Source organism: Protopterus annectens, chromosome 3.part1, assembly GCF_019279795.1.
Source record: "Protopterus annectens isolate FY-2018-M chromosome 3.part1, PAN1.0, whole genome shotgun sequence".
Lineage (NCBI taxonomy): Eukaryota > Metazoa > Chordata > Ceratodontiformes > Protopteridae > Protopterus > Protopterus annectens.
In genome coordinates, this window is record NC_056732.1 from 1,048,963,907 (window position 1) to 1,048,977,059 (window position 13,153).

Below are 13,153 nucleotides of genomic sequence, written 5' to 3' on the forward strand. Positions count from 1 at the left end.
ATTTATACAGCTTTGGTGTGTGGATGTCGGTCACTCCCACCCAAGAAACTCTTAAGGTCTCTGTATTCTGCGATACATTTTATCCCTTATTATTATTTTATAAAGATGACTGTTTCAACTAAGTAAGTGACAAGAGAGTCAATTATTTCCATCCAGACATCAGCAAGCAGTTATCACCACTTCTGTGTACAATTCAGACCTCTAATTGTGATAAAACAGGATGGCCATGTGATGCATTTCACCTTTGTTCAAACAGTTGCCACATGTTAAAATATTGCATTGCTTCACACAAATCACATTAGTCCTGCAAAGCCAGAATAATAAGCAAACAACAGCAGGCAGCTAGACATTTTCCTCCACAGCCAGTTCCAGCAATTATACCTGCTGCAATGAAGTTGTCCATCTCACTTCTCAGAAATGCTCACTAATATTGCAAAGCTAGATAGTCACTGGTTTAGACTCAAGAAATGACAATAGAGTTAGTTGCTTTCACTCTGCCAAGCTCAGCCCCCACCCAGCAGTTGTAACCACAACACCTGATGGCAATGTAATATATTTCAACTTTCATCCACACAAACAGGTTGCCACACATTAAAATATTCTAAACTGCTAAACACAAATAAAGCCAGAATAATGAGCAAACAACAGCAGCAGCTTGTAATTTTCCTCTACAGACCTAGCAATCATCACTACTCTGTATGTATGAATGAGCGGGTTTTATATGGGAGAAAACAGATCTAATTCTGTTCTGGTCCTCCAAAAGTCACGCAACATACCTCTCAACTCTCTCTCCTGTATGCTGTCTGATACTTCTGCTGTTGCAGCTGTTGTAATGATGTTATGATTTTCTGGTAAATCACTGAGAATTACATTGCATCAAGAATACCAAACTTTATTATTGCTGTTCAGAAAATGCATGCTGATACAGAATACCTGTTGTTCTACTAATGTTTCAAATAAGTTAGGATAAAAATTAAAATTTAACCCTGATTTTGGGCCTTTGCCCTCCTACCTAGCTCTTAATTATTTTTGACTTTGTCCTAAGCTTTCACTTTTTATGAAACAAATATTGTGGAAAATATCTGGTTCTAGGATCAGTGTAAAACAATAATAATACTTGGCTCACTGCTTCTGTTTTTATAATGTCCCTTATTTTGTTTCATAATTTGGACTTGTCCTGAATAAAAGTTTGGATTTTTTAGTAAATTGCTGATGACTACAGTCAGTCAGTAAAAGCCAGACATTAGAGATTCATTCCTGATATTGTTCAAAAACTGCATCATGTTAATGCAAAATCTCCTGACTGAAGTGCATATTACATGGCTTTATGTCAGCATTTGAACATTGTACAAGGTCTCTGTTCTGTGATCCCACAATGTTCAAGTGTAATGTGATGTGACCTGACTTGAAAGGTCAAGTCAAGTGGAACATTTTCTCCCCCCCCCGGGATGCCTGTCACCATTCATCTTAACATGCAGATATCAAAATAGTAGAAAAAAGGCTTTTGAAAAGTAGGTACAACTGGCAAAAAATTTGAACAGTTAATTAGCATACAATCTACATATCTAATATCATGCCTTCTCTGACTTCAAGTAGGATTATAGGATATCCTCACTCAGAAGCACGTTTAACAATTGTGAATGACAAAATGATGCAAAATCTAATTATACCATGAGGCAGGTTACATGACACTACTATTACAAAATAATCAAGCAGTATTCAGATGAAACTTTGAGCAAATAAGTGATGTTTAATGGCAACATTTTGGATGCTTATCTGTAACATAGTTTTCTGTCAGGGAGTGGCTGCTGACAATAAATCCTGTCCAAAAGACTTTATACAATTTTTGATGAGGAGACAAATATAACCAGTCTGCTTACCTGCAACTCTGGTTGGAAAAAAACCACAACAGTCATAACTAATTTAAACAAATTCTAGAGCTAGGATAAAAGTTATTTTGACACTGAAGCCCCAAGGAGCTAGCACTACTGTGGCACTGTAGCCTCAATCCACATTTCTAAAAGAGCCCAGTAATTCTTATTACTGTCCCACCATATCTTAAAGTCCAGCCCTTAGAAAGTACTTCACTAGCACAGTTTACTCTAATAATCAGAAACATTAACCATATGCCTTCAGAAAGAATAAGGAATTTACTGTCCCTTACTGATTACAAACACAATGGACTCTTCACAAAAGATTATGGCTTCATATATTAAATTCATTAGATAGTGAATAATGTGTCTGATTTTAGTACTAACTCTTTGCCCATATTTTTCTAATTCTAAGTTATTCAACTGAAATCTGCATCTCTGAAATATCTAATAGTTGATAAAGTCACAGCACGACTTGTACTAATCTGTTGGGCCCTGTAGCAGACACAAAGAATATGTACCCAACTGCTCTGTGTTTGTTACTGCTGCTCTTCCACTAACTACATAAAGCAATGCTAATTTACAGGGCTGAATTTCATGTCAAAATGCAAAATGTTTACCCATCTCTGATGATAAATCAGAAAGATGATAAAATCATCAGTTTTTCCAATCAATAAAGTACCTTTATTCTTCTTTTAATGGTGGCTTGTGACTTGTTTCTCATTATGCCACCATTGCAGGCTTCTCACTGTGTCAGACTCAGCTGCGGATGGCCACTAGGGTCACTGTTTTTAAACAAAAAAGCACCAGCTCAGTTTTTTTCATTATTTTATTATTATTATTATTTTATTATGAGTATTCTTGTGTAAAATATAAGGAATAAAAACTACAGTGGAAATGTAAGGTTAGGCTTCTTAAATTCCTCACAGATCAATAGCCTAGCAAGTACGTATGAACTTATAAACATACACACATACATAGATACATAAATAATTAAATAAATAAATACAATACACAGTAATAAATATTGTATAGTGATGGAGAAATGACTGATAAATAACCAAAGTAAACACTGTACAGATAGCTAGACAGATACATCGATACAGATGTAGTATAAACATATAAAAGTATGTTTGCAAATGAAAATTAACTTGAAGAGCTATAGAAGGTATATTAATGTCTGAAAGGCAGAAAACTAATTTATTGCTGTACTAAGCAAAACATGCACAGGATATATTTGTGGGTTAGTCTGATATCAGTTTGTAATCACAACTTCATAACATGTTTTACCTGTCTAAAATGCATGCATGTTAAGACGTATGAATTCTAATCATGTTTCCCACTTTCCCTGTTAATATTATGGAAGGGATTTCTGGAGAAATATTCTACATATATGTATATATAGAAATAAAACATATACATACAGTTAGCGATTGGCTGCTACTACTTGCCACTTTGCCACTTCCACTGTATGGTCCTCCCACTGTGTAAAGTGAGCACAGACTGTGCAATCTCTGATCCACCCAGAGGCACAGGCTAGCTCCACAGGTCACTGCCATGGGACAGCTGCCTGCAGCTAGTGAGAAGTGTGCATCCATCTCACCACACTGTCCAAGATGTAATGAACAAACTTGTAGCAATATGTGTGGTGGGCACTGCATTAGTACATGTGTTCAGTTTAGCATACAGCAACACTGCCTTACAGATGGCCTCCACCGCCCATGTGGATGTGGTTACTGGTGTATGCATCTGTGTCGTATTCATCTCCCCCACCCCCACAGTGGTCTACAACATGTATTACTTATGTACCTGTCTACATGTTACTGTTCACCCAGGACAAAAAAAGCTCTGACAAACAACAGGTATGTATGGCATGGGCATTGTGTAGTGTTGTGCGCACCATGGCCTTTTTAGGTGATGTGGACAATTTAAAACTCCTGCTTATTCTTTTTGATAGCTCAAATGGATGTAAAAGATATCATAACACCTAGCATCAAAGCAGGATGATGGGGCCTCAGTTTAATATACAGTCAATGGATGACACACTCAGGAGTGTAATACTCCTTATGCTATATTAGAGCCTACAGCCTTCTATACCAAAAACAAGTATGTTGAAGGTTGTGTTACTACCACACTGCTTGAAAGTTTTATAGCACAAAGACTAATAGCCATTTTCCAAGCAAAGCAGTTGCACATTATAGTCATATTTAACATGAGTAGCAGGAAACTTCTCTTCCCTTGAAGCTCCCATTAATTGAAACTGCATTGAAGCTCATACTCATTGAAAATGCAACTGGCCAGTGGTGGATTTGGTATACCTTGTTCCCTGGGTTGTTTTCGAACCACGGGCATGATGTCCCTGCATACATTTTTAGGACCATGCATAAATGCATGGGCTATCTGATTCACCTTCCTTATTTAATGTATTTCTTGTTAAAAATAGCAACATTTATTAGAGTGCATTTTAAATTTTCAGTTTTGAACATTTTTCCATTAAGCAGTGGAACAAAATGTATGAACCAATAAATGACATATTAACCCATTTTGGAACATTTCAAGCAACTGTAATAACTTAGTGTTACCAAAGCTAGCTGGTGTAGAGGATTAGGGCTCTTGTCTAATGTAGCCAAGGTACAGGATTTGGGCCTGAGCAAGTTACTTAACTAACTAGCCCCCTCTAACTAGGGCATTTACATCTATACACATAATATTTCTAAGCTCTGCAGCATATTTTTTGGGATGTGGAGGGAAATGAGAGCACCCAACAAAAAGAACACAGACTATGGCAATATATGTACATGGTGCACAAAGATGGCATCTTAACTGAAAACTCAACTAGAAAACCAAGCTCTGTCAGGTAGCAATGCTAACAGTGAGCTTACATAATAGCTAACATTCCTGTCAGTGTTTTCTTTTTTGTAGGTACATACAAGAAAGGCTATTTCATTGTAAGACATATATCCAAAAACTCTGAGTGGAGCAGGTTGACATTTTTAAAGGGAACAGGGCAAAGAAATTCTTTCTGGATTATTTTTATCCAGTACGTCATACATACTGTTCACTTTACACACTCCCTGTCAAGCATTAGTAGTATAGAATATGAAATTAATTTTACCATGGATCATAATTCAAACACTGTTGGCATTCAGAAGCTATGTATCTGAATGTAAGGGTTGCTTGCATATATCCCATGTGCTTTCACTACAGGAGGTTTAAGGTACCAAACACTGAAGACTCTAGCCTGACTGGGTCTTTTTTGCAGTTTTTACTGAATGGTTTGTCTCTGTGACTTTTTCCCTGTTGGATGTCATTTGGATATTTTGCAGGCACATTAATAGTTATAGCCATCACACCTGGTTTTAAGCTGTGTGTTTATAAAGTATAGCCAAACAATCTAATTACGCTCAACTGTTGAGGTCAGAAAAACACCAAAACCTTGCATGTATGCAGCTAGTGAGGTATGGCTTTATTACCCTGAATGCACTTATAAATAATAAAAAGAAAAGAAAGAGAAAGAAAATTAAAAAGTCATGGGCATTTAGAAGCCATGTAGCAGAAGCAGTGGTATGTTCTTAAGGTCATTTACATATATCCCATGGGCCTCCACTACAGTGTATAGCACAGTGCAAGACTATAACCTGGCTGTGACTTTCTTGCAATTATGTCCACCGTTACTTGAATTAATCATGTGTTTTTTGTATCTCTTCTGTTTAGTGGTGTAGCACTAGTAATTGCCTTACTCTGATGACAGAAGAGGCAAAACTCCATATTCCCTGTAGTTCTTCGACTGTTGCAACAGTGAGTTTGAATGACTTTTAGATTCCAAGGCAATGATAGTTTTTATTTATTTTTTCTTCTTCTAAGTATTTGAATCACAGCAATACCTTATTTTTTCCACTAAAGAATCACTGTTTTGTCTATTTTTTTTCATATCAGTTTAAAAATTCAAAACTCTTGAAATCTGGGATATTTTGATTTTGTAAATATCTGCCGACTTTCCTATAAAAATCTTTCTAAAAATACCATACACATTTCCAGTTCTTTTTTTTTCTGGGCCAGAATATAGGTGCAGTATGAGCAAAGAAAAGAAAAAAAACTAAAGTAAGTCATTCCCTTATAGAAAAAGATAACGTTTTACTCGTTTCGGATGTCATCATAGCACTCATGCTACTTACCACACTTGACCCATGCTTTCCAAACAGGTATTCTGTAAGTTTGCTAAGAGCTACCCTGTGCAACTAAATGTTGGTGCATGGTTGAATGACTATATGCCATGGTGAAGAAGGCAGCACCTCTTTGTTTCCCCAAAAAACATAGGGATAATAGAAGCATTTTTGTTCATTACTTACAGAGTTGAAATAACATCAGTAATGTCAAAGGAGAGCCGATCATTGTCTGTATTGGCACAGACATTGCTAAAGCTTCATTAATCTTCACATTATATTGTTTCATGAGGAATGTTGAAGTTTGTTTTTAAACTTTGGAAGATCTTGTCTGCCCTCTTATTGGCAAAGCCTTTAAACATTCATCAGCTGCTTTCATGTCACATAATGACAAGCTGACACAAGCAGAGTGAAGAAGGCCTATATATCACTCTTCAGCAATTAGCAATAATGCTACTTGTTGCCTCAGCTATACATAGAGCTGACCTCAAATGAAGCGAGTCAAATCCAAGTGAGGCAGGTGTTGAGCAAGATGCCTACATGAGGGAAGCTGCTTTTCCTGAGAGGCATATGCTATTACAATGCATTTGCCATCTTGAAGTGTCCTATACAAAGGACTAATGTATTTCCTAGTTTCATAGTTTCATAGTATAGTACTAGGCTATCTGCCCTAGGGCATTTATAAGCCTAGCCAAAGTGTATGTGGCTTTCGCCACCCCATGTAATGATACAAAAGTGTACAATTTAAATTAAATTTAGTTTACTGTGCCTCTGTCTAGCAATGACACAGAGATGACCCCTGGGGTAAACCTACGATCACCCATCCATTCGTCCAGATTTCTCTTGAAGAGAGTCAGTGAGGGGCTTTGCCTAACATGGACAGGTATCTGTTCCAGCGTGCGGGAAGCCTCTGGGTTATGAATCTGTCCCTCCAGCATGTCCTATTCATATTTGTGCTGAGGTTTAGATCTTTAGCTCTCGTGGCTCTGATGGATTTGGATTTTTTTGAGGTGGAGCATGTCCATTAATTCTGAATTGGACATGGCCTTGTACGTAAGGCACAGATCACCTCTGAGCAGGCGGTATGCTACTGAATAGAGCTGGAGCTTTTTCAGTCTGGCAGCATATGACATATGCTGGAGACCCTTGATCCTCTTGGTAAGGTACTTTTGGGGTCTCTCCAGCTGCTGCAGGTGCCGGGTGAGGTACATACCAAATGGGGCATTGTACTCAATCATAGGCCTAATAAGGGAGGAATATAAGGGTACAATGACATCCTTTGATCTGGATGTGAATCCCTTCATGATAAGGTGGGCAAGGTAGAAGGTCTTTCTAACCACTTTGGTGACGTGGGTGTCAAATGAGAGGTCATTGTCAACTTGGGTCCCCAGGTCTCTGATTACCTTTTCCATACTTAATGGATTACCACCTATGTGGTAATTCGTGGATTACCACCTATGTGGTAATTTGTGGGTACTTTGTTTTTTCCAAAGGGGATGACTATACATTTTTTGGCATTTAGTTTAAGGCCATGACTCTGGCACCAGTCATCTGTTTCTGTGAGACCCTTCTGGAGGATGCATGTGTCAGCTGGTGTGTCGACTATGGCACCTAGTTTGCCGTCATCAGCGAACTTTGTCAGCCACAACCCCCCTATGTTTGCCTGCACATCTGAGAAATAAATGCTGAACAAGAGGGGTCCCAAGACAGAGCCCTGTGGGACTCCACTTGTGACTGGCTTAGAGTCTGACATAGCTCCAGCTATTCTGACTTTGTGGGTTCTGTCCTTTAGCCAGTTTGCAACCCATCTTGTGACAAATGGGTTTACATTTAAGCTGTTGAGCTTGTCTATGATGCCTGAGTGGGGTATTGTGTCGAAGGCTTTTTCCAGATCCAGGTAGGCTGTATGAACTGCTTTGCCTTCATTGATGGCTCTAGTGACTGTTTCAAAAAAGTCCACCAGGTTTAAAAGATAGGATCTGCCTTTTACAAAGCCGAACTGGGTAGGGTCGATTGTCTGTAGGTCCCCGATGTCTTTGTTTATGAGTTCCATAATGATCCTTTCCATAGCTTTGCAGACCAGGCTGGTCAAGCTTATGGGGCGGTAGTTTCCAGGGTCTGTAGAGGTGCCACCTTTGTGGAGTGGGACCACTGTAGCTGTACGCCAGTGTTCAGGGATGTATCCTGTAGCAAGGCTAAGATTAAACAGCATTCTTATGTGTGGGTTTAGCTCCTCTAGGAGTTCACATAGCACGCAACCCGGGACACCGTCAGGTCCCATGGATGCTGTATTTTTAGCTTTGCTGAGGGCAGCTCTCACCTGGACATCTGAGATTTCAGGGAGGTTGCATTCAGCTGAGATATTTATTTCGTCTTTTGGGGGAGAGGGAGGGGAGAAATTTGCACTGAACCTGTCTGCCAGTATGTTGGCAATATCTGTGGGTTCAGTGTATTTTTTGCCGTTATGAACTAACTCTGCACATATCTGAGGGTTTCCACCGAGGTTTCTAACATAACTGAAGAAGGCCTTGTGATTATCTTTAGTGTCCTTAGCGATTTTTCTCTTGAAGTTGGCCTTTGATGATTTTATTAGCGAACATAGTTTTTTGCTAGTGCTGATCAGGGATGCCTTCCCTTTATGGGATTTTGCTCTGTCTTGCAGTAGCTTCCTTCTCTTGTTATAAAGTTTGTTTATGGCTGCGGTCCACCAGGTAGGATGCCTGCCTTTGGTGGAAAGGGTCTTGGTTTTATTTGAGATTGCATGATCCATGCATTCTTGGAGATGCCCGTAGAAAGCATTTGTGAAGGATTCAGCAGTGTGGGATGTGGTTTCCACTGGCCCAGGGGGTTTGAAGGAGCTGAGATTTGCTAGGATGATATCCATGAGTTTGATAAAAGTGGCCAAGCCAGATTTGAGTTTGGATCCAAGACCCACCAGTTGAGGAAGAATGAAAATGGACAACAGATCTGCATTGTTATGGTGAATGCGCAACTCTTGTTTTTGCTATTTTTTTGTATGCATTTCAGTGTTAAGGGCATGTCATGTCATGTGTTTTGAGCCAATGAGAGGTGGATAACTCAATCATGCTCTTAATATAAGGTAATATAATTGTACATATGTACCATCTACAGTAATAAACCACTGTCAAACTCCTTTAAGGGTAGCTTGATATGAACACTAACATGGGTCCTGTAGTGAAGCAAGTCCAGATCTCTACATTTATACTGCAGAATGTATTTTGATTTTGACATCTTAAAATTCCACCTTTTCGATATTTGCACAGTTTTCATTCAGTAATATGGCTTTCACTTATCTATAGTTAGTAAATTGTCAAGGCAACCATAAGGCTTATCTTACATATACACTTGAAAGTACATTAAGGCAAGCTTTTTACTCTGATTTGTTAATTATAAAGTCGAATACATTTACTTATTCTAATGCTGACTGCTATCTATATTATATTTATTTCTAAGTGTCCAGTAAATCTTTTAATAAGTACAGAAACATACAGTTTCACTGCAAAGAAATGCACTTAGTCAGGAATCTTCTTCCAGTGGTGACCTCTACATACCTTCTTGCAAGTTCATATACTTGCAAAAGTAGTGGCTGGGTATGAAGCTGGTACTGAGATCCAGAAGAGTCCAAAAGCTGGTGGGATGGGAGGCATTCTTTTCTTGGCTATTCAGGACTCTTCCAAGACCCATCTGAACTCCAAACTGACATACCTCAGAAATTACACTGATCAAGGTATATCTGTAAACCCCAGTGGAATGCCAAGCAAAATATGTTCATAGGTACTTGTTAGGCTACTGATCTGTGAATATCTTATGAAGCCCAGTCTTACATTCTGTAGTATTTTTATCCCTTATATTATGTATATTAGGAATAATAACCAACAATGGAGGTTCCTGTATGAAAAACGAATGAAGTAAGTAACAACTGAAATGTACAGAAAGCAAAGGACTATAAAAAAAAGCATGAAACACCTTTGGCTAATTGTATAAAATGATTTATTGCAAAAAGTAAAAACATGCATTCATACCTGTAAAGTAAAAAGGATTTCTTCAGGTTAATTAACTCTGCTAATTAATAAAATTAAAGACCCATGATCCACAAAAACATATAAAAGCACAAAAAAATAAATTGCAAGAAATATAAAAGTTTATGCACACCAATAATGAACATAGTGCTTAATTATGATTTATAAATACCCCTCATTCAAAAACTATATTCAAAAAAATAATAGACTCTATAAAAATAATATAGAAAAAGTAATTACATTTCTAATCAAAAAGATTGGAAAAGCCAAAGCCCTTTCTGAGTGATTTGGAGGAGTCTGTAGTTTGGCAGACCTCAACTTTAGGATGAGAAAAATAGAAACATTCTGATTAATTCCAGGTTTACGAGTGGTGTCTAATCTGATCTGCCAGTAAATCTCTCTATATTCCGGACAGATCTCCCATGCACCCCCTAGGGTATGAGACGACCATAATCAAAATACACTGCTGATCTATGCTGACAAGTAACAGTGGTTCCTTTACTCAAGGGAGTACTACTTGGAACCTTGAAAAGGGAAGAACAGTAAGCATGCAGAACAGTAAGCATAATATGCATTTTATTCAAAGTAAGGAAGAGAATAATACTGAAGCTATACTGAGATATACTATGGCCTTGCTAATACAGGTGTGCTAGAGGTGGGGTAAGTTTTTGAAACCTTGAGTATTTTTTTTTTCAAAACAGTTTTATTAGAATTAAAATTGAAAAATAAATATGTACATTAAAATGAACAATTTTCAAATAGATAGTCAAATAATGATAATTCAAACATAAATAAACTGTATACAAAGACATTCTCAACAATTATAAATTGATAAAATAATTACTTTTGTAATAAATTGTAGACTTTTTTTCATATATTGCATTTAACAGTATTCCGAGGAGATCTTGATTTGATAGTTAAATATTCCAAATTACAGACTTCCAGAAGTAAAGTTTTGAATTCTTGAATTGAGGGAGTAGTACTGGATTTCCAGTTTCTTGTAATTATTTTTCTGGCAACTGATAATATAGTCCAGACTAAAGATTGATTAGCTTTGCTTATACAGTTAGGTGCTGGATTATTGAAAATAGCAAGTGACTTGGTGAGAGTAAAATTATCTATGAAAATAGCTTGTAAAAAGAAATTACCATTTTTCCAAAATTCATTTAAAATTACACAATCATATACCATGTGAGCCCATTCTCCATTTACTTCTTTATTACACCTCCAACAGTTGACATTACTTTTGTTAAATTTACTAAGAGAGAACGGGGTAATACAAGATCTGTGTAAATATCTCCAAGTAAAAAGTTTCCATTTCAATGATGAAGTGGTAGGACTAGCTGATTGTGATATGTTTATTTTAGCATTTTCTGTAGGAGAATGATTAACTAAAGTAAAGTAGTTCCACCTGGTATCTGAAACAACTTCCAAGTCAAGTTTAATTATTTTATATATGTGAGATAATATGTTTTTGGTAGAAGATTTATGTTGTATAGATAAAACCATATATTGAATAATCTTAGGTATTGAATTCTTGGTTGTAAAAGACATAGTATTGAACTTATTTAAAATATATTTCCTCGCTTCATGTAAGTCCAACCAAGAAAGTGAGACATCTTCATATTAATTTTTAAGTATGTTAATAGATTTAAGTCATTATTTGACATCATGTGAAACCAAAATATTATTTTTTTCTTTAAATGAACACATTTTTGTATAATCAGAAGAAAATATAACACTGTGTGTGTAGGCTATTGGAAATAGAAATAACCAATCTTTAAAATTATTAAATTTAAACATTAAATTTCTGAAAGATTTCAATAAAAGAGTTATATAATTTGATTTAAAATTCTGAGTCTTATTAAAAGTAGTGTATTCTTTTAAAACCCATATGAAAGTATTATTTAACAGGTCTATTTTCTGGAATTTGTTGTTATTTATTGCTTTACAAACTAAAATATCTAGAATTTTTTTTTCATTTGGCTGAGTATTGTGGATCTATAAGAAGAGAAATAGTTTTAACCATTGATGAGATTGCATAAATTTCTAAATTCGGGATAGCTATACCTCCATAATTCCAATTTTTCATATGAGTGGACCAAGCTATTCTGCGTTTGGTCGGGTACCATAAAAATGTATGCATCACAGAATTGAATTTTTAATAATATAAGTAAGAGGGGGTAAAGAGATTGGTTGAATAATATACAAAATTTTGGGTAGAAAGATCATCTTAATTATTAAAAGTTTCTCATCCTTTGAGAACAGGATCTTATTCCATTTTTGAGTAAGGTTTTCTATTGACTTTAGACTTTTGTTATAGTTTACTTGAACAATATCTTTAATACTTTTAGTAATTACAATACCCAAATAACATATTTCTTCTGGTTGTGTTATGTATTTTTATAATCATTCTGTAAATCAAATTTCTTCTGGCCAATTATTAATATTTGTGTTTTGTAATTATTAAAGAGTAACCCTATTTTTTTTTGGAAAATACTCCATATCTGAGTATAATGCTCTGATGGAATTGTTATTTCCTTCTAATGTGAGTAGAATATTGTCAGCGAACATTTGTATTTTGGAGTATTCATTTGAGGTTAACTTGTATCCTTCAATTTCCACATTATTTCTTATCAAGTTGGCCCAGGACTCCATAATTAATGTAAATAATAAGGGAGATAATGGACAGCCTTGTTTGGTGCCTTTAATAATGGGGATATTTTGAGAAATATTTGTTCCTATTTTAATGTATGCTTGGCTACCTTGATATAATTGGGTTATTAAACTAATAAAATTATTCAAAAAGGTTAATTTTTCTAATAAAATAAATAAGTAGTCCCAATTAACTGAATCAAATGCACAATTTATATCTAGACTGATTAATGTTAGATTTTTATTTAAAGGTGTAACTGATTCTATTAAAGATAGGGTTCTTCTAATATTATCATAAGAATTTCTATTTATAATGAAACCAGTTTGATCATCTTCTACTAGGGATGGTAAAAAGATTTTAAGCCTATCTGCAAATATTAACATAAACATTTTATAGTCAACATTTAACAGAAGAATTGGCCTA

General features: G+C 36.0%; 1 protein-coding gene across 1 annotated transcript in view; it reads left to right on the plus strand.

The window, feature by feature from the left end:
* Nucleotides 1-13,153, plus strand: part of STPG2 (sperm tail PG-rich repeat containing 2) — a 3,054,419-nt gene that overhangs the window by 2,047,783 nt on the left and 993,483 nt on the right. The gene's annotated exons all lie outside the window — the stretch shown is intronic.